The following is a 21,735-nucleotide window of genomic DNA, read 5'->3' as shown; positions in this document are numbered from 1 at the left end:
GCCGTCTGGAGTGGCAGGCTGGATGGAACCAGTCAGCAACTATGCCAGTTAGGGTTAGCTTTTGCAGGGGGCACCTCTAAGGTGACCCCAGGTTACATTTAAGGATAAATCCAATAGTGGTACCAGTTTGGATTTATTATTCTGAGTTGTTTGATAACAAACAACCCAGGGTGCAGAGTAGCCATCATGTAACTGGGAAACTCGTGTTTGACCAGCGTCCAGTAAATGCATGTAAAATGGCTGCTCTGTTCACTCACTATGTCTTTGGTTGGTCAAGGACACAGTGGGGTATAATGCTCATGCAGCTATGCCCTCACACATAGTATGGTGCACCCTGCCTTAGGGCTGGAAGGACTGCCAGAGGGGTGACATACCCTTAATATATGCAGTGTAGGGTGGACAGGGCACACAGAGGGTGTGTCATGTCAAGTTTGTCTTTTTAGGTTTGCCCCAGTACACTCACCCTGCAATGGCTGGGTGCTGGGTGCATCTGGGTGCAGGACCCTTGGGGGTGGCACAATCAGTGCTGCTGCCCTCAGGGGTCTATTCTTACTATCTCTTGCCCTGGGTGCTGGGATACCCCTTTATTAGGGACTTATGGGGATAATTAAGAGTGTATCCAATTGTGCCAAGCATCACAACAGATTTAGGGAAAAAGGCCTGGCCCAGGGAACCTGTTTAGCAGTGGCCCTGGGCACTACCATCTTCTAGAATACATCAACATCAGGCAAAAGAAGGAGAGCATGTCACTCGGCCGTTTCGAGTGGCATAAGCAAGGTCAATTTTTAATATTGGGAACTCTTAACTTTTATTTTCTTTTTACCCAACTTTTAAACCTTTTTTAACATACATTGAAACCAGGGTGGGAGGAATATTGGGGGAGCGTTGTGTTGGCTTTTTACAGGCGCTGGACCTACTTGTTTACTCTCTTGGTAGGCAGGCTTTTCCCCAAAGCCTGCACTGGAAGTGAGGGTCAGTTAGAGCCCTCCTTCCGGTTTTGTTTCAGAGACTGCTGTACCACGAGTTAGCGGTCCAGTTGACGCCGGACTTTTTGGCCCGGCGCCATAAATGAACACAGCTGAGCAGCCGCCCTCAGAAGGAGAGCGCGTCACTCGGCCGTTTCGAGTGGAATAAGCAAGGTCAATTTTTAATATTGGGAACTCTTAACTTTTATTTTCTTTTTACCCAACTTTTAAACCTTTTTTAACATACATTGAAACCAGGGTGGGGGGAATATTGGGGAGCATTGTGTTGGCTTTTTACGGGCGCTGGACCTACTTGTTTACTGTCTTGGTAGGCAGGCTTTTCCCCAAAGCCTGCACCGGAAGTGAGGGTCAGTTAGAGCCCTCCTTCCGGTTTTGTTTCAGAGACTGCTGTACCGCGAGTTAGCGGTCCAGTTGACGCTGGACTTTTTGACCCGGCGCCATAAATGAACACAGCTGAGCGGACGCGCAGCGGACGCGCCGCTGGCGCCCCAAAGGTGCACCTAAGGCAAGCCCGTCTGTGCCCGAATGGGCCCAGGGGCCAGAAATGCTGCCCTTTTTTTTTAAATGTGGGGCCCCTTTGGGGTTTAGTGGCAATATTAAGTTTAGGAGCAAGCCATGTAAGCATAAGGCACCTTTGGACCAAGAGGTAGCTTGGACTTGTGAGGAATGCAAATGGACAGTACAAGCACCATTAACCTTGTACGTGGCCAGAGTTCAACATAAGAGGCCTAGGGTGTCGGTAATGGCAGCTCAGGAAAAGACGGTAGTGCACGACCAGCCGCTCTTGTATGCCTTGTTAAATGTTCGATCACTCCCTAAACATAAATTGGAAATCTGTGAAATGATTGACTGCCTGTTCCTAACTGAAACCTGGGGTAAAATAGAATCAGATCCTGATTTTGTGGTAGCATCCCCCCCAGGGTACACTTACCACAGATTAGATAGGGCCCACAATAGGGGCGGGCCTGGCTATTATCTGTAGGCCTTCTCTAGTGTGTGCTTGGTCTGGCCCCTTTGCGGAAACATGTGAGACAATGATTTTTAAAATCTCTAAGAACAGTAGAGTACTGTTGGAGGGCCTATTGATTTATCGACCGCCAGGCCCTCCTACAAAGTTTGTACAATCTTGGGTTAAGTTGATGGAACCTTTGGTTATGTCCTCAAAAGCAATAATACTAGTTGATTTCAATACTCATTTTGATGAGGTCTGCACTCCTATGGTTAGGGAGTTCTTAGATCTTATGGAGGCCTTGGACTGGACCCTCAGAGTCTCAGCAGCTAACCATAGGGCAGGACATATATTAGACGGGGTCTTTGTTTGTACTTCTTTACAGATGGCGATAACTAACATCCACTTAAGTTGGACGGATCATTATCTGCTAAATTGTAAAATTAACATCACACACTCTCCTGCTCTGGGCGAGGTGAAATGCAAAGCATTTAGGCCGTGGAAGCAGATTAAAGGGGAAGAGTTAGTCCCGGCCTTGGGAGAGGGCTGGGATAGGGCTAAGAAGCTAGCCCTGCCCCTGCTTGATAGCTTTCAGCATGAAGTTGAGATGGCCATAGCTCAATTGGCTCCCCCTAAGATTTGGAGGACTTGCAGTGAGAAGAAGCTTGGTCAACCTTGGTTTACTAGAGAACTTAAATCTTTCCAGAGAAAATATCGACAACAGGAGCGCCGATGGAAATTAAACTCAACTCCAGAAGAAAGGGCGATTTTAAAGTCTACCCTTAAGGCGTAGAAAGCGGCGCTGTTTAAGGCCAAATCGAATTTCTACACTGCCAAAGTGAAGGAGGCACGAAATGCCCCTAGAGAATTATTCAAGGTGATAAAGGCGCTATCTACTCCCTTGAGGCCATCTGATTTGGAAAATTCTCAAGAATTTTGTGCTAAGGTAGCTAGGCATTTTGAGAACAAAATTCTACAAATACACAGTAATTTTATCCATCATGAGACTTTTAGGGAACTCCCTCCTTGGGAGCTTATTGATTCCAAAGCTAGTTGTAAAGCGTTATCTGACTTTCATATCCCAACTCAGGATGTTATTAGAAGGAGGATTTTAGAGATTAAATCAGGCTCCCTTATGGATCCTTGCCCCCCTTCTATTTTTCAATTCAATCAATCAATCAATCACATTTATAAAGCGCGCTACTCACCCATAAGGGTCTCAAGGCGCTGGGGGGGAGGGGGTCAGTGCTCGAAGAGCCAGGTCTTGAGCTGCCTTCTGAAGGGGAGGTGTTCGGGTATGGCGCGAAGGTGACTGGGCAGGGAGTTCCAGGTCTTCGCTGCCAGAAAAGAGAAGGATTTTCCTCCGGCGGTGGTTTTGCGGATGCGGGGAACGGCTGCCAAGGCCTGACCGGTGGAGCGCAGAGTGCGCGGAGGAGTGTAGAAGGAGACGCGGGAGTTGATGAGTTTGGGTCCGAGGTTGTAGAGGGCTTTGTGTGCGTGGGTGAGGAGTCTGAAGGTGATCCTCTTGTTGACCGGGAGCCAATGGAGTTTTCTCAGGTGTCCGGAGATGTGGTGGTGGCGAGGTATGTCCAGGATGAGTCGTGCTGCGGCGTTCTGGATCCGTTGAAGTTTCCTCTGCAGCTTGGTGGTGATGCCGGCGTACAGAGTGTTCCCGTAGTCCAGGCGGCTGGTGACGAGGGCGTGGGTGACGGTCTTCCTGGTGTCGATGGGGATCCAGCGGAAGATCTTTCGGAGCATGCGGAGGGTGTTGAAGCACGCTGAGGTCACCGAGTTGACCTGTCTGGTCATCGAGAGGGAGGAGTCCAGGATGAAGCCGAGGTTGCGTGCGTGGTTGGTCGGTTGGGGAGTGCTGCCTAGGGCGGGGGGCCACCAGGAGTCGTCCCATGCGGAGGGGGTAGGGCTGAGGATGAGGACCTCCGTTTTATCTGTGTTCAGTTTCAGTCGGCTGTCTGTCATCCAGGTCGCTACTTCCTTCATGCCGTCGTGCAGTCTGGTCCTTGCTGATGTGGGGTTGTTGGTGAGGGATAAGATGAGCTGGGTGTCGTCGGTGTAGGATATGATGTCGAGTCTGTGTTTGCGTGCAATGTTTGCCAGGGGGGTCAATTAGCCCCCGATATGATAGCACGGGCGTTAGCACCTATTTTTCAGGAGGCTTTGAGATCTGGGGTGTATCCCCCCGTTTGGAAAGAAACCATAGTGGTCCCTCTTAAGAAGAAGCCTGATGGAGACAGCCAGGACCTCAACAATTTATGGCCAATTGCACTTCTCCCCTATCTGGCACAGATTTTAGAGAAAATCTTGAACTTGGAATTAGCTGAATTTTTTGTGGAAGTGGGAGCCTTTGACACCTCTCAACATGGTTTCAGAAAGGCGCATAGTACAGAGACGGTCTTGATCTCATCTTCCGATGCCATTCGGAAATTGGTGGATGAGGGTCAAGGGGCTATCCTAGTACTATTAGATTTATCGGCGGCATTTGATACCATCTCCCCCCACCTTCTGATGTCTCGCCTCGGCCAAGTTGGGGTAAGAGAGAGAGCCTTTAAGCTTTTGGAATCTTTCCTTTCTAACAGATGGACCACTGTAAGCTGCGGTGATTTTAGATCCTCACCTTATTTATTACCTTGTGGGATCCCTCAGGGGTCTTCTTTGAGTCCCACCCTGTTTAATGTGTATGTTGCCCTGCTGGCCAGTCTGATCCGCTCCTTTGGTTTCATCCCGTCCTCATATGCGGATGACACTCAGCTTATCATCCCTATTAAAAAACCTTGGGAGGAGGTTTCGGATCGGTTTAATAACTGTATGCAAGCGGTTAGCAACTGGATGCAGACCAATTGGCTGAAAATGAATGCCACCAAAACCGAAATCCTCTGTTTTGGATTAGGAAAAGAGTTATGGAGCTCACGCTGGTGGCCCTCAGAATGCGGCACGCTCCCAGTCCCTTCTACGGTCAGTAGGAATTTAGGCATTCTATTCGATGACTGCCTGTCCTTTAACCCCTTCTGTGCCTTGGACGAGATGATCTCGTCCAAGGCTACAGTTCCCCTGAGCCTTGGACGAGATCATCTCGTCCTAGGCACAGGGGAACTTGGGGGTGCGCTAGCGCGCCCCCCGTGCACCCCTCTTCCCCCCCCAAGTCGGGATGGAAGGGGAAGACCTACCCCCCCACCCCCCCCTGTGACGTCAGCGCGCGAGCGCGCGCTGATTTGTCACAGGGGCCTCCCTAGTCGCGCTGGAAGCTCTGCTTCCAGCGCGATTGAAAAAGAAATGCAAAAGCATTTCTTTTTCAATCACTTGGGAGGCCCGGAGGGGCTTCAAAGGGAAGGAAAAGTATTTCCTTCCCTTTGAAGTCCCTCCGAGGGTTTCAAAAGCCGGATTGCTTGCAATCCGGCTTTTGAAACCCCACTAGACACCAGGGATTTTTTTTTATTTTTATTGAAACACACAAAAGGGAGCGACCCCTTGGGCAAGGGTCGCTCCCAGGGGGGGCATTTTTTGAGAAGGCCTTTTCTGCCCCCAGGGGGGGCAGAAACCTCTAGGCACCAGGGACCATTTTTTTATTTTTTTATTTTTTTATGTTTCATTTCTTTTTTTTTTGGTGGGGAGCGACCCCTTAGGCATGGGTCGCTCCCCTTGGGGGAAAATTATATTTTGGCCATTTCTGCCCCCCTTGGGGGCAGATTGGCCTATTTTGATGAGGCCAATCAGCCCCCAAGGGGGGTAGAAACCACTAGACACCAGGGAATTTTTTCTTTGCGTGAATTTCACGCAAAGGGAGCGACCCCTTAGGCAAGGGTCGCTCCCTGGGGGGGAGGGCAATTTATTTTAGGCCATTTCTGCCCCCCCTGGGGGCAGATCGGCCTATTATTAGAAACCTCTAGGCGCCAGGGCAATTTTTTTTTTGTTTGTTTGTTTGTTTTTTTAGAGATGGGGAGCGACCCATCAGGCAAGGGTCGCTCCCCTTGGGGGGCAAATTGTATTTAGGCCATTTCTGCCCCCCTGGGGGCAGATTGGCCGATTTTAGGTCAATCTGCCCCCAAGGGGGCAGAAACCACTAGGCACCGGGGATTTGTTTTTTGGCGCCAATGTCACGCAGGGGGAGCGACCCCGTAGGCAAGGGACGCTCCCGGGAGGGGGGGGGCTGGGGGGGGCAAATTTATTTTAGGCCATTTCTGCCCCCCCTGGGGGCAGATCGGCCTATTATTAGGCCGAACTGCCCCCAGGGGGGGGCAGAACCCTCAGGGCACCAGGGCAAATTTTGTTGTTGTGTTTTTTTTTTTTGTTTGTTTGTTTTTTTCGAGATGGGGAGCGACCCATCAGGCAAGGGTCGCTCCCCTGGGGGGCAAATTGTATTTAGGCCATTTCTGCCCCCCTTGGGGGCAGATTGGCCGATTTTAGGTCAATCTGCCCCCAAGGGGGCAGAAACCACTAGGCACCGGGGATTTGTTTTTTGGCGCCAATGTCACGCAGGGGGAGCGACTCCGTAGGCAAGGGTCGCTCCCGGGGGGGTGGGGGCTGGGGAGGCAAATTTATTTTAGCCCATTGCCTATTATTAGGCCGAACTGCCCCCAGGGGGGGGCAGAACCCTCAGGGCACCAGGGCAAATTTTTTTGTTGTGTTTTTTTTTTTTTTTTTTTTTTCTTCGAGATGGGGAGCGACCCATCAGGCAAGGGTCGCTCCCCTGGGGGGCAAATTGTATTTAGGCCATTTCTGCCCCCCTTGGGGGCAGATTGGCAGATTTTAGGTCAATCTGCCCCCAAGGGGGCAGAAACCACTAGGCACCTGGGATTTGATTTTTGGCGCCAATGTCACGCAGGGGGAGCGACCCCGTAGGCAAGGGTCGCTCCCGGGGGGGGGTGGGGGCCGGGGGGGGACAAATTTATTTTAGGCCATTTCTGCCCCCCCTGGGGGCAGATCGGCCTATTACTAGGCCGAACTGCCCCCAGGGGGGGCAGAACCCTCAGGGCACCAGGGCAAATTTTTTGTTGTGTTTTTTATTTTGTTTGTTTGTTTTTTTCGAGATGGGGAGCGACCCATCAGGCAAGGGTCGCTCCCCTGGGGGGCAAATTGTATTTAGGCCATTTCTGCCCCCCTTGGGGGCAGATTGGCAGATTTTAGGTCAATCTGCCCCCAAGGGGGCAGAAACCACTAGGCACCTGGGATTTGATTTTTGGCGCCAATGTCACGCAGGGGGAGCGACCCCGTAGGCAAGGGTCGCTCCCGGGGGGGGGTGGGGGCCGGGGGGGGACAAATTTATTTTAGGCCATTTCTGCCCCCCCTGGGGGCAGATCGGCCTATTACTAGGCCGAACTGCCCCCAGGGGGGGGCAGAACCCTCAGGGCACCAGGGCAAATTTTTTTGTTGTGTTTTTTTTTTTGTTTTTTTTTTTCGAGATGGGGAGCGACCCATCAGGCAAGGGTCGCTCCCCTGGGGGGCAAATTGTATTGAGGCCATTTCTGCCCCCCTTGGGTGCAGATTGGCAGATTTTAGGTCAATCTGCCCCCAAGGGGGCAGAAACCACTAGGCACCGGGGATTTGTTTTTTTGCGCCAATGTCACGCAGGGGGAGCGACCCCGTAGGCAAGGGTCGCTCCCGGGGGGGGTGGGGGCTGGGGGGGGGGAATTTATTTTAGGGCATTTCTGCCCCCCCCCTCCCGGGGCCGGCTGAGCTAGAGGCCAAACTCCACAGGTAGGCACTTTGCAAAAAACACCTCTGTTTTCTGTGAAAAAATATGTTCTGTCCACGTTGTGTTTTGGGCCATTTCCTTTCGTGGGCGCTAGGCCTACCCACAGAAGTGAGGTACCATTTTTATTGAGAGACTTAGGGGAACGCTGGGTGGAAGGAAATTTGTGGCTCCTCTCAGATTCCAGAACTTTCTGCCACAGAAATGTGAGGAACATGTGTTTTTTTAGCCACATTTTGAGGTTTGCAAAGGATTCTGGGTAACAGAACCTGGTCCGAGCCCCGCAAGTCACCCCATCTTGGATTCCCCTAGGTCTCTAGTTTTCAGAAATGCACAGGTTTGGTAGGTTTCCCTAGGTGCCGGGTGAGCTACAGGCCAAAATCCACAGGTAGGCACTGTTTTCTTTAAAAAAATGGGATGTGTCCACGTTGCGTTTTGGGGCGTTTCCTGTTGCGGGCGCTAGGCCTACCCACGCAAGTGAGGTATCATTTTTATCGGGAGACTTGGGGGAACGCTGGGTGGAAGGAAATTTGTAGCTCCTCTCAGATTCCAGAACTTTCTGCCACAAAAATGTGAGGAGCATGTGTTTTTTTAGCCAAATTTTGAGGTTTGCAAAGGATTCTGGGTAACAGAACCTGGTCCGAGCTCCGCAAGTCACCCCTCCTTGGATTCCCCTAGGTCTCTAGTTTTCAGAAATGCACAGGTTTGGTAGGTTTCCCTAGGTGCCGGCTGAGCTAGAGGCCAAAATCTACAGGTAGGCACTTCGCAAAAAACACCTCTGTTTTCTCCCAAAATTTAGGATGTGTCCACGTTGCGCTTTGGGGTGTTTCCTGTCGCCGGCGCTAGGCCTACCCACGCAAGTGAGGTATCATTTTTATCGGGAGACGTGGGGGAACGCTGGGTGGAAGGAAATTTGTAGCTCCTCTCAGATTCCAGAACTTTCTGCCACAGAAATGTGAGGAACATGTGTTTTTTTAGCCAAATTTTGAGATTTGCAAAGGATTCTGGGTAACAGAACCTGGTCCGAGCCCCGCAATTCACCCCTCCTTGGATTCCCCTAGGTCTCTAGTTTTCAGAAATGCACAGGTTTGGTAGGTTTCTCTAGGTGCCGGCTGAGCTAGAGGCCAAAGTCTACAGGTAGGCACTTCGCAAAAAACACCTCTGTTTTTTTCCAAAATTTAGGATGTGTCCACGTTGCGCTTTGGGGTGTTTCCTGTCGCCGGCGCTAGGCCTACCCACGCAAGTGAGGTATCATTTTTATCGGGAGACTTGGGGGAACGCTGGGTGGAAGGAAATTTGTAGCTCCTCTCAGATTCCAGAACTTTCTGCCACAGAAATGTGAGGAACATGTGTTTTTTTAGCCAAATTTTGAGGTTTGCAAAGGATTCTGGGTAACAGAACCTGGTCCGAGCCCCGCAAGTCACCCCTCCTTGGATTCCCCTAGGTCTCTAGTTTTCAGAAATGCACAGGTTTGGTACGTTTCCCTAGGTGCCCGCTGAGCTAGAGGCCAAAATCTACAGGTAGGTACTTCGCAAAAAACACCTCTGTTTTTTTCAAAAATTTAGGATGTGTCCACGTTGCGCTTTGGGGTGTTTCCTGTCGCCGGCGCTAGGCCTACCCACGCAAGTGAGGTATCATTTTTATCGGGAGACTTGGGGGAACGCTGGGTGGAAGGAAATTTGTAGCTCCTCTCAGATTCCAGAACTTTCTGCCACAGAAATGTGAGGGACATGTGTTTTTTTAGCCAAATTTTGAGGTTTGCAAAGGATTCTGGGTAACAGAACCTGGTCCGAGCCCCGCAAGTCACCCCTCCTTGGATTCCCCTAGGTCTCTAGTTTTCAGAAATGCACAGGTTTGGTAGGTTTCCCTAGGTGCCGGCTGAGCTAGAGGCCAAAATCTACAGGTAGGCACTTCGCAAAAAACACCTCTGTTTTTGTCCAAAATTTAGGATGTGTCCACGTTGCGCTTTGGGGTGTTTCCTGTCGCCGGCGCTAGGCCTACCCACGCAAGTGAGGTATCATTTTTATCGGGAGACTTGGGGGAACGCTGGGTGGAAGGAAATTTGTAGCTCCTCTCAGATTCCAGAACTTTCTGCCACAGAAATGTGAGGAACATATGTTTTTTTAGCCAAATTTTGAGGTTTGCAAAGGATTCTGGGTAACAGAACCTGGTCCGAGCCCCGCAAGTCACCCCTCCTTGGATTCCCCTAGGTCTCTAGTTTTCAGAAATGCACAGGTTTGGTAGGTTTTCCTAGGTGCCGGCTGAGCTAGAGGCCAAAATCTAGGGGTAGGCACTTCGCAAAAAACACGTCTGTTTTTTTCCAAAATTTAGGATGTGTCCACGTTGCGCTTTGGGGTGTTTCCTGTCGCCGGCGCTAGGCCTACCCACGCAAGTGAGGTATCATTTTTATCGGGAGACTTGGGGGAACGCTGGGTGGAAGGAAATTTGTAGCTCCTCTCAGATTCCAGAACTTTCTGCCACAGAAATGTGAGGAACATGTGTTTTTTTAGCCAAATTTTGAGGTTTGCAAAGGATTCTGGGTAACAGAACCTGGTCCGAGCCCCGCAAGTCACCCCTCCTTGGATTCCCCTAGGTCTCTAGTTTTCAGAAATGCACAGGTTTGGTAGGTTTCCCTAGGTGCCGGCTGAGCTAGAGGCCAAAATCTACAGGTAGGCACTTCGCAAAAAACACCTCTGTTTTTTTCCAAAATTTAGGATGTGTCCACGTTGCGCTTTGGGGTGTTTCCTGTCGCCGGCGCTAGGCCTACCCACGCAAGTGAGGTATCATTTTTATCGGGAGACTTGGGGGAACGCTGGCTGGAAGGAAATTTGTAGCTCCTCTCAGATTCCAAAACTTTCTGCCACAGAAATGTGAGGAACATGTGTTTTTTTAGCCAAATTTTGAGGTTTGCAAAGGATTCTGGGTAACAGAACCTGGTCCGAGCCCCGCAAGTCACCCCTCCTTGGATTCCCCTAGGTCTCTAGTTTTCAGAAATGCACAGGTTTGGTAGGTTTCCCTAGGTGCCGGCTGAGCTAGAGGCCAAAATCTACAGGTAGGCACTTCGCAAAAAACACCTCTGTTTTTTTCCAAAATTTAGGATGTGTCCACGTTGCGCTTTGGGGTGTTTCCTGTCGCCGGCGCTAGGCCTACCCACGCAAGTGAGGTATCATTTTTATCGGGAGACTTGGGGGAACGCTGGGTGGAAGGAAATTTGTAGCTCCTCTCAGATTCCAGAACTTTCTGCCACAGAAATGTGAGTAACATGTGTTTTTTTAGCCAAATTTTGAGGTTTGCAAAGGATTCTGGGTAACAGAACCTGGTCCGAGCCCCGCAAGTCACCCCTCCTTGGATTCCCCTAGGTCTCTAGTTTTCAGAAATGCACAGGTTTGGTACGTTTCCCTAGGTGCCCGCTGAGCTAGAGGCCAAAATCTACAGGTAGGTACTTCGCAAAAAACACCTCTGTTTTTTTCCAAAATTTAGGATGTGTCCACGTTGCGCTTTGGGGTGTTTCCTGTCGCCGGCGCTAGGCCTACCCACGCAAGTGAGGTATCATTTTTATCGGGAGACTTGGGGGAACGCTGGGTGGAAGGAAATTTGTAGCTCCTCTCAGATTCCAGAACTTTCTGCCACAGAAATGTGAGGGACATGTGTTTTTTTAGCCAAATTTTGAGGTTTGCAAAGGATTCTGGGTAACAGAACCTGGTCTGAGCCCCGCAAGTCACCCCTCCTTGGATTCCCCTAGGTCTCTAGTTTTCAGAAATGCACAGGTTTGGTAGGTTTTCCTAGGTGCCGGCTGAGCTAGAGGCCAAAATCTAGGGGTAGGCACTTCGCAAAAAACACGTCTGTTTTTTTCCAAAATTTAGGATGTGTCCACGTTGCGCTTTGGGGTGTTTCCTGTCGCCGGCGCTAGGCCTACCCACGCAAGTGAGGTATCATTTTTATCGGGAGACTTGGGGGAACGCTGGGTGGAAGGAAATTTGTAGCTCCTCTCAGATTCCAGAACTTTCTGCCACAGAAATGTGAGGAACATGTGTTTTTTTAGCCAAATTTTGAGGTTTGCAAAGGATTCTGGGTAACAGAACCTGGTCCGAGCCCCGCAAGTCACCCCTCCTTGGATTCCCCTAGGTCTCTAGTTTTCAGAAATGCACAGGTTTGGTAGGTTTCCCTAGGTGCCGGCTGAGCTAGAGGCCAAAATCTACAGGTAGGCACTTCGCAAAAAACACCTCTGTTTTTTCCCAAAATTTAGGATGTGTCCACGTTGCGCTTTGGGGTGTTTCCTGTCGCCGGCGCTAGGCCTTCCCACGCAAGTGAGGTATCATTTTTATCGGGAGACTTGGGGGAACGCTGGGTGGAAGGAAATTTGTAGCTCCTCTCAGATTCCAGAACTTTCTGCCACAGAAATGTGAGGAACATGTGTTTTTTTAGCCAAATTTTGAGGTTTGCAAAGGATTCTGGGTAACAGAACCTGGGCCGAGCCCCGCAAGTCACCCCTCCTTGGATTCCCCTAGGTCTCTAGTTTTCAGAAATGCACAGGTTTGGTAGGTTTCCCTAGGTGCCGGCTGAGCTAGAGGCCAAAATCTACAGGTAGGCACTTCGCAAAAAACACCTCTGTTTTTTTCCAAAATTTAGGATGTGTCCACGTTGCGCTTTGGGGTGTTTCCTGTCGCCGGCGCTAGGCCTACCCACGCAAGTGAGGTATCATTTTTATCGGGAGACTTGGGGGAACGCTGGGTGGAAGGAAATTTGTAGCTCCTCTCAGATTCCAGAACTTTCTGCCACAGAAATGTGAGTAACATGTGTTTTTTTAGCCAAATTTTGAGGTTTGCAAAGGATTCTGGGTAACAGAACCTGGTCCGAGCCCCGCAAGTCACCCCTCCTTGGATTCCCCTAGGTCTCTAGTTTTCAGAAATGCACAGGTTTGCTAGGTTTCCCTAGGTGCCGGCTGAGCTAGAGGCCAAAATCTACAGGTAGGCACTTCGCAAAAAACACCTTTGTTTTCTCCCAAAATTTTGGATGTGTCCACGTTGCGCTTTGGGGCGTTTCCTGTCGCGGGCGCTAGGCCTACCCACACAAGTGAGGTATCATTTTTATCGGGAGACTTGGGGGAACATAGATTAGCAAAACAAGTGCTATTGCCCCTTGTCTTTCTCTACATTTGTTCCTTCCAAATATAGGAGAGTGTGTAAAAAAGACATCTATTTGAGAAATTCCCTTTAATTCACATGCTTGTATGGTCACCCCGGAATTCAGAGATGTGCAAATAACCACTGCTCCTCAGCACCTTATCTTGTGCCCTTTTTGGAAATGCAAAGGTTTTCTTGATAGCAATTTTTTACTCTTTATATTTCAGCAAATGAATTGCTGTATACCCGGTATAGAATGAAAACGCACTGCAGGGTGCAGCTCATTTATTGGCTCTGGGTTCCTCGGGTTCTTGATGAACCTACAAGCCCTATATATCCCCGCAACCAGAGGAGTCCAGCAGACGTAACAGTATATTGCTTTCCATAATCTGACATTGCAGGGAAAAGTTACAGAGTAAAACGTAGAGAAAAATTGATGTTTTTTTCACCTCAATTTCAATATTTTTCTTTTTCAGCTGTTATTTTCTGTAGGAAACCCTTGTAGGATCTACACAAATGACCCCTTGCTGAATTCAGAATTTTGTCTACTTTTCAGAAATGGTTAGGTTTCTATGATCCAGCATTGGTTTCATGCCCATTCCTGTCACTGACTGGAAGGAGGCTGAAAGCACAAAAAATTGCAAAAATGGGGTATGCCCCAGTAAAATGCCAAAATTGTGTTGAAAAATTGGGTTTTCTGATTCAAGTCTGCCTGTTCCTGAAAGCTAGGAAGCTGCTGAGTTTAGCACTGCAAACCCTTTGTTGATGCCATTTTCAGGGGGAAATCCACAAGCCTTCTTCTGCAGCCACTTTTTCCAATTTTTTTGAAAAAAACGAAATTTTCACTGTATTTTGGCCAATTTCTTGGCCTCCTTCAAGGGAACCCACAAAGTCTGGGTACCTCTAGAATCCCTAGGATGTTGGAAAAAAAGGACGCAAATTTGGCTTGGTTAGCTTATGTGGACAAAAAGTTATGAGGGCCTAAGCGCGAACTGCCCCAAATAGGCAAAAAAAGGCCTGGCACAGGAGGGGGAAAAGGCCTGGCAGCGAAGGGGTTAAAAACCAGGTAAATCATATCTTAAAGGCTTGCCTCTGGTTTATTAAAATGCTCAGGAACATTTTTCCATATCTTCAGCATGAATGGAGAGTTTCGGCCATTTTAGTGTTGGCGATGTCTAAGGTAGATTATTGCAATGCCTTATTTCTGGATTTGGACATGGCCTCGATCAATAAACTGAAATTGGTACAGAATGCAGCCACTAGAGCGGTTTTTAACCTCTCACGGCAGGTATCTGTCAGAGAGAGTCTCAAACAATTGCACTGGCTTCCGGTGGCTCAGAGTATTATCTTTAAATCACTCTGCCTGACGTATAAGGCTGCTCACGGGATTGGTCCTCGCTACCTTACCGCCAAGCTTTGCTGGCATGTTCCCAAGAGAAATCTGAGGTCCTTGAATGCCTATCGAATCCAGGTTCCCCGTACTTATAAAGTCAAATGGGGGGATAAAGCTTTCACCGTGGCTGCTGCCAAAAGTTGGATCTCGCTCCCCCTGAATATCCTGCAAGAACCTTGCTATTTAAGGTTCAGGAAATTGGTTAAAACAAGGCTCTTCCCCGATAGTAGCTACTCAGGATCCTGGTCGGTATTTTTACGTAATTCTTTTAGTGTTTATATTTATATTTGGGATGAGTTCTGCGGATTCTGGGTACTTTTTTCCTTTGCTCCTCTCCCTCTACATTAGCGCTTCGATGCTCTTCGTGAGTCGGGATGCGCTTTACAAATACGGCATACATACGTACATACAAAAGGTGGGGGCTAACCATGAAAAAGAGGCGTCCTCTCACAAGGTTACAACACTTTCGGGTAGCACTGCGGTTGAAGCCCCACTAGCAAGACGCAATGCCAACTGTAAGAACTCCTGACAGAATAAACATGACCAGCAGCACCACGGTACTGCCTTCACATTCACCCACACTCACTCCCTCACATCCACTCTGCACCGTTGCGTGGTGCCACGGGTATCAGTCAGTGCATGCACACATTCACTCATACACACGTACTCCGGGAACTCTAATGAGGTACCCTGATATCCGGATAGTGGATGCCACTTTGTTTGCAAGTACCCTGGTCCCCAAACCGCCCTTCACCTTCCAACCAGCTTCAGCTATCCCGCCCCTCCACGAACCACAGATTGCATCAACCTTTACCTGGTTACTGTGCCACTCGCGGCTAGTCAACAGTCCCAGGGTTCCGGGTTCAAGGTGGGGGAAAGGAAAGACAACAGCTGGTAAACAATTAAGGAGGAGACGTTGGGGCTCCCCACAGGAGGTTCACTCAGAGGTCTTCAAAACACAGGTGGAAGGTCACCGGGGCCGCTATTAGACATGAGGCGCCCATCGCAGCCAGACAGTTCAATGTTACTAAATAGTTGCCAATTTCAGCACCTCCAGAATGGAGAGGCACCATCAAGGCTTGTTGACGTGAGTCACCCTCAACACTTCCAGTTGCACACAACAAGTTACCAGGCCCGCACCTCCTGGACCAGGAGATGCGGTGTCTGGGGCACGAAGACCCCAGTGACCCCCAGACCGTTACAATTCCATGTGATAAGTGGTCAGTGCTGCACCTCTGCAAAAAGGAGGCACAATGTCAGGGGTCCAATGATCTGAGTCACCCTGACCGTATGTTCACTCACATTCCATTTCCCAATGTGGTTCCTCCTCGGAAAGAGGCATTAGTCCGGTGCGTGATGACTTGAGCCACACCAAACAATGCACAACGTCTAGCACGCAATGACTTGAGTCACACTAGCCCCTTCGGTTACTCTCAGAACTTAATTTCCGTACCTCTCTGGAAGGAGGCATATTGTCTAGCACACAATGAGTTTAGATGCACCAGACTCCCCGGTCACACACTTCAAGGCAAGTTCAGCCATGCCATACAAGGCCAACTACAGCATAACTCAGGTTGCACCCCCTTATCCGAGGGTCGCAGCCACTGAACAGGGCACCACACACAATCAGCATGCAGCTGAGGCACACAGAAGAAAAAAATGTGGCACACTCGATAATAGTGGGCCCCAGAAGGTCTCGCACCGGGCAATCCGGTTCACACCAACAAGACATTTTGGCATGAGTGGTCCCCACGATGAAGGGCCACTCACCTGAAGTCCGGCCAGTCCTCAGCAAGTTCTGCACCAAACAATTCCACTCTCCAGACACAAGGCCACACTAACTCCGCTGCTGCCAGGTGAACTCCAGCATACCATGTAGACAGAGCAGAAGGCACCACTCTCCAGATATTACCGGTCATCAATATAAGGCCCTTTCAGGTCTTTGATGTGCCTGAGACCTCCTCCAAGAACAGGGAGCAAGTCAACGTGCCCTGGGAGTGACCCTTTGAGATGCTACCCAGCAGCAGACAATCAGCTCCAGGCCAGTCTCTAAGCAGGAAGGGGAGCACAGAACCCCTCCTCGGACAGTTATCCTCCTGGGCACAACAGATTGCTCTGGCTGTGTGCCCGTGCAGTCAAGCAGGATTGGTCCAGTGTTGCCATAAATGTTACTCTACTTTGAAGATGCTAGTACCCCTAGTTTTTCTAGATGTTTCCTTTGAAGTCGGGGTGACTCAAAGGATTGTCCTATGAATCTCAGATATTTCCCCTAAGTGTACTCCCTATCCCCCTGAGGCTCTGGAATGTAGATCTTTATCTTTAGTGATGCTGAGGCCAAGTGTCAAAAACCTCTCCCCCAGTCTATCTACCCATGCCCCAAATGGCAGGGATCTGTCATTCTGGATGCCCGAGTTTTATAACAGTCACCTGGCGGATGCACAGATGTGCTCTACCCCCCATGACCCGTAGAATAAAGCGTAATTTACAGAACACCAGAGCCATTTCAGAACCAAGAAATGCCCACTTTCTAGAAGTGGCATTTCTAGGGCATCGATGACAAAACCATCTTAACCCCCTAGAGGGATTTGTCATTCTGAATCCAACAATACTACACATGATGAGGCTGCTCCCCGGCAATCCACTATTGCAGCCAGATGTAATAAGACTCATTCTCCCATGTTACCTTATGGGCAGAGCAGCATTCGTAGGTAGTGCGAACAAGCATGAAATGTCAAAATATTTCCCCTCATTGCAACTGCTCTTGGGAGGCGTAAGGTTTTGGCACTGTCCCAGGTTTACATGATTGAGAAAATCTGTGGTGGCGTCAAAATCCATAGGTGATGCGTGGGAAAACCCACCACAATGCCTATGGCACGCCTCCCTGGTGCAGAATAAGGCAACGTAGCGACTTGCGCTGCTTTGCCGTACTCCATTTCCAGGAGGCCACGCATCTCGCTTTGCGTGGCCTCATAGATATGGTTGAGGTGCTTGCGCCGCTGCTCTGTCAAAAAAGTGATGCTTTGGTGGTCCAAGGCTCTCATAAATACGGCCCCACGTTATTATCACACATGGTCTGTGTTATGAACCTAAATGTGCAAGTAGAAAGGCACCAAGGTAATTTGTTTGCCTTCAGCCTCTTGAATTTATCAGTTTTTGTCCTTCAGATGTTGCACTTTGGAGGGGAAAGGCCAGTGCTTGGGATATAAAGTAATCACGTTGAATCCAAATATTCAGTTCAGAAAAGTTTATTGAAGTTCTTTTTACAGGGAATCGTATGCTGTATATGCAGGAAACCGACATGTGTTTCGCCCCCCTTGGCAGGTCTGCCTGGGGCTTTCTCAAGGCTGTAGGGTATATATAAGAATCAAGTTAAGATAAAGTGAAGCTATTTAGAGGTATGCATGCAGATTTATTAGTATGATGATGAAATGGAAAGATTACAAGATATTCCCGATGTCAACAGTGGGTATTAAGCAGAAAGGCGGAGGATTGGTGTGGGCACCCCATGTGAACGTAAATCCCAGGTTGGATTATTAATGATAAGATCTCCAGTTGGTAATATAGTTGAGATCACGCGTAAAGGAGTTGCAGACGATTAGTCATTGGTTAGTAGAATAAGGCAAATAAATCGTGCACATTTAGGTGTGTATCCAAAGAACATAGAGCCAGATGTGTCATGAAGGCCTTTCGCAATTTGGAAATAGCGATTTTTAAGAAATCGCTATTTCCGACTCGCAAAATGCCATGTATCACATTTGTGAATCGGTAATAGCGATTTCTTAAAAATCGCAAATGCTATTACTGAATTGCAAATTGCGATACCGGCCCCATTCGCCTGTTGGCCCACATCTGCGAATTTTTTGCATTTCCAAAATTGCGATTTCTTAACTAGAAATCGCAATTTTGGAAATGCAAAACCCCAGAATGCTGGGGGCCTAAGGCCCCCTCTGCTGCACCCCAAAATTATTTTTTTCACCATGTAAGATGCACACATGCCAAAAGGGCATGTGTGCTTTACATGTAAGTTTAAAAAATGCATTTAAATGCATTTTTTAAATTTGCACATGGTTACCACCAAGTTCAACTTGGTGGTAAATAGTGATTCCTAAATGCCCAAATCACATTTAGGAATTGCTTCTTACATGTGCTAAGGAATTGCAAATAAGGAATCCTTATCTGCGATTTCTTATTTAGAGAGTTGCAATTTGCGACTCTCTGGACAGGGTCGCAATTTTAAGGAATCGCTATTTTAGCGATTCCTTAAAATTGCGTTCAGAATGTCTTTCATACATTCTGAAATGGCTTTTTGCATTCGCAAACGGGCATTCGCACTGTTTGCGAATGCAAAAAGCTTTCATACATCTGGCCCATGGAGAGAGGTGCTGGAAAACAAAGGTAAATCACACCACTTGCCTAATCGAGGTATTGCCATTGGATTGTGTATTAGTATTCCTGCACCAGAGAACGGCTAGAGAGAGGTGCAGCCGATACCTAATAGGGAGTCATCAGGGGAAACCCGTTGTGGTAGAATGTGTATTGGCTGGTCGGGTTGTTCAATCTGTAGAGGAAGATTATGTTCTATAACATATGTAACTGTTCATACAGTTTATACATATAGTAAGAAGATAAGGCGTACATAGACAGGGGAAGCTGCCAAGGGTCAAACATAAAGTACTGATGGAGACAATATAGAAGTGTAACGTAATCCTGAACAAATTTGAATTCACACTATTGTATGTAGAGGTGAACCAGATATGAAGGGTTAACATAAATTTTGTGCATTAATATTTTGATCTATAGTTCCAAGAAAGAATGCTGGTAAAAGAAGGGTACACACCTAAATGTGCACAATTTATATGCCTTTTACTTTCACATGGGGTTCCCACACCAATCCTTTGCCTTTCTGCTTACTACGCACTGGTGACATCGGGTATGTCTTGTAATCTTTCCATCTCATCATCATACTAATAAATCTGCATGCATACCTCTAAATACCTTCACTTTATATTAACTAGATTCTTATATATACCTTACAGCCTTGAGAAAGCCCCATGCAGACTTGCCAACGGGGGCGAAACACGTGTCCTTTCTGCATATATGGCATACCATTCCCGGTAAAAAGAACTTCAATAAACTTTTCAGAACTGAATATTTGGATTCAACATGATTACCTTATATTTTCCACATTACTAGATGCGACAACCTTGGTACCCTCGCCTCGGACGCACTGTGTGTTTTGCAACTCTCTTCATTCTCACAATTGTTATTGGGGAGAACTGGTCCATACCCCACCCGATAACCCACAATTGACTCAGAAAGGGAAATTTGATGAATGAGTGAGTTGGGCCATATGAACATAGTTTGCTTGAACCAGTGCTTGGGATACATTGTATTTTAGCTAGTTAGATCCATAGGCTAAGGGTCAGACCAGAGCCTGATATCTGACCCGAGCCAAACTTGAGTCGTGTTTGGCTCCTCCACCTTCGGTAGCTATGTCTCTGTGCCTTGTCTCCTGGTGACCAACTACCCGCACCACATTCTTAGTATGTCAAGTTTTTGCCTTACAGAAAAATTACATATCCCTATCCTGGGGTAACCAATGTCTGTAAGGTTCTTTGGTGCAGTGGGTTCTCAGCCCTTCTGGGAGTTCTAAATGATATAATGTTGGTTTAAGAACAGAGGTTTCCCACACTAACCACAGCTTGGTGCCCACCTCTAAAGCATCCCTTTTGTCTGTGCTGTTGGTTGTGAGTTGCCACTCATTACTCATCACATAAGGAGAGGGGTCTATATTCTGAATGAGCCACCTGGGCCCTATGGGTTGTACCACTTTATCGGCTTTTAAGTAAATATTTGCCTGCAACGATATCGACGGTAAAGTATAGACTTGCACAGTATTGTCAAGGTAGGTGAGCGTGGAAATAGAAGAGAGAATCTACACTCCCTTATACGAAGTTATCTTCATGGTACTGTCAACTTAGAACAGCGAATCAGCACTCCTGTATGCATGCTTGCCCTGACAATGCTGTGGAAAAAGAACAGTGAATCTACACTCCCCTATGCATGCTTACCTTGACAATGCTGTGCAAAAAGAACAGTGAATCTACACTCCCCTGTGCATGCTTACCTTGATAATGCTGTGGAAAAAGAACTGTGAATCTACACTCCCCTGTGCATGCTTACCTTGATGATACTGTGGACGTACAACCGTGAATTGACATTCTCTTATGCATGTTTACCTTGACAATGCTGTGGAGTTAAAACATTGTGAATCTACACTCCTGCATGCATCTTTACCATGGCGATACTGTGGAAAAATAACAGTGAATCTACACTCACCTATGCATGCTTACCTTGTTGATACTGTGAAAAAAGAACAGTCAATCTACACTCCTGTATGCATGCTTACCTTGGCGATACTGTGGAAACAAAAAAGTGAATCTACACTTCCCTATGCATGTTTACCTTGGCGATACTGTGGAAAAAGAACAGTGAATCTACACTCCCCTATGTATGCTTACATTGACAATGCTGTGGAGTTAAAACATTGTGAATCTACACTCCTGCATGCATGTTTACCATGGCGATACTGTGGAAAAAGAACAGTGAATCTACACTCACCTATGCATGCTTACCTTGTTGATACTGTGAAAAAAGAACAGTCAATCTAAACTCCCCTATGCATGCTTACCTTGACAATGCTGTGGAGTTAGGACAATGAATCTACACTTCCTTGTGCCTACTTACCTTGACAATGCTGTGGAGTTAAAACATTGTGAATCTACATGCCCGTATGCATGTTTACCTTGCCAATATTGTGGAAAAAGAACAGTGAATCTACACACCAGTATGCATGCTTGCCCTGACAATGTTGTGGAGTTACAACATTGTGAATCTACACTCCTGTATGCATGCTTACCTTAGCGATACTGTGGAGGTAAAACGTTGTGAATCTACACTCATGCATGCATGCTTGCCTTGGCGATACTGTGGAAAAAGAACAGTGAATCAACACTCCATTATGTATATTTACCTTGACAATTGTATGAAGTTAAAACATTGTGAATCTACACTCCTGCATGCATGCTTACTTTGACAATTCTGTGGAAAAAGAACAGTGAATCTACACTCCCCGGTACATGCTTATCTTGGCGATACTGTGGAAAAAGAACAGTGAATTTACAGTGCCTTATGCATGCTTTCCTTGTCGATACTGTGGAAGAAGAACGCTGAATCTACACACTCTTTACATGTTTACCTTGACAATGCTGTGCAGTTAGAACAATGAATCTACACTCCCTTATGCATGTTTACCTTGACAATGCTGTGGAGTTAGAACCACAAATTGACATTCTCTTATGCATGCTTACCTTTTAGATACTGTGAAAAAATAGTGTATTACTTATGTATGCTCACCTTGACAATACTGTGGAATTAGAACAGTGAATCTACACTCTCTTATGCAAGCTTATTTTGTTGATACTAGGGAGTGAGAACAGCGAATCTACACTTCCTTATGTATGTTTTCCTTCACGATAATGTGGATTTAGAAGAGTGAATCTACACTCCCCTATGCATGC

General features: G+C 47.8%; 1 protein-coding gene across 1 annotated transcript in view; it reads left to right on the top strand.

The window, feature by feature from the left end:
* The window catches only part of PDE9A (phosphodiesterase 9A), a 209,129-nt gene that overhangs the window by 18,530 nt on the left and 168,864 nt on the right, over positions 1-21,735 (top strand). The window lies entirely within an intron of this gene.

This window comes from Pleurodeles waltl, chromosome 8 (genome assembly GCF_031143425.1).
Source record: "Pleurodeles waltl isolate 20211129_DDA chromosome 8, aPleWal1.hap1.20221129, whole genome shotgun sequence".
NCBI classification, from domain to species: Eukaryota; Metazoa; Chordata; class Amphibia; order Caudata; family Salamandridae; genus Pleurodeles; species Pleurodeles waltl.
Note: the sequence above shows the minus strand (reverse complement) of the source record. Positions and strands in the feature narration are given on the sequence as shown.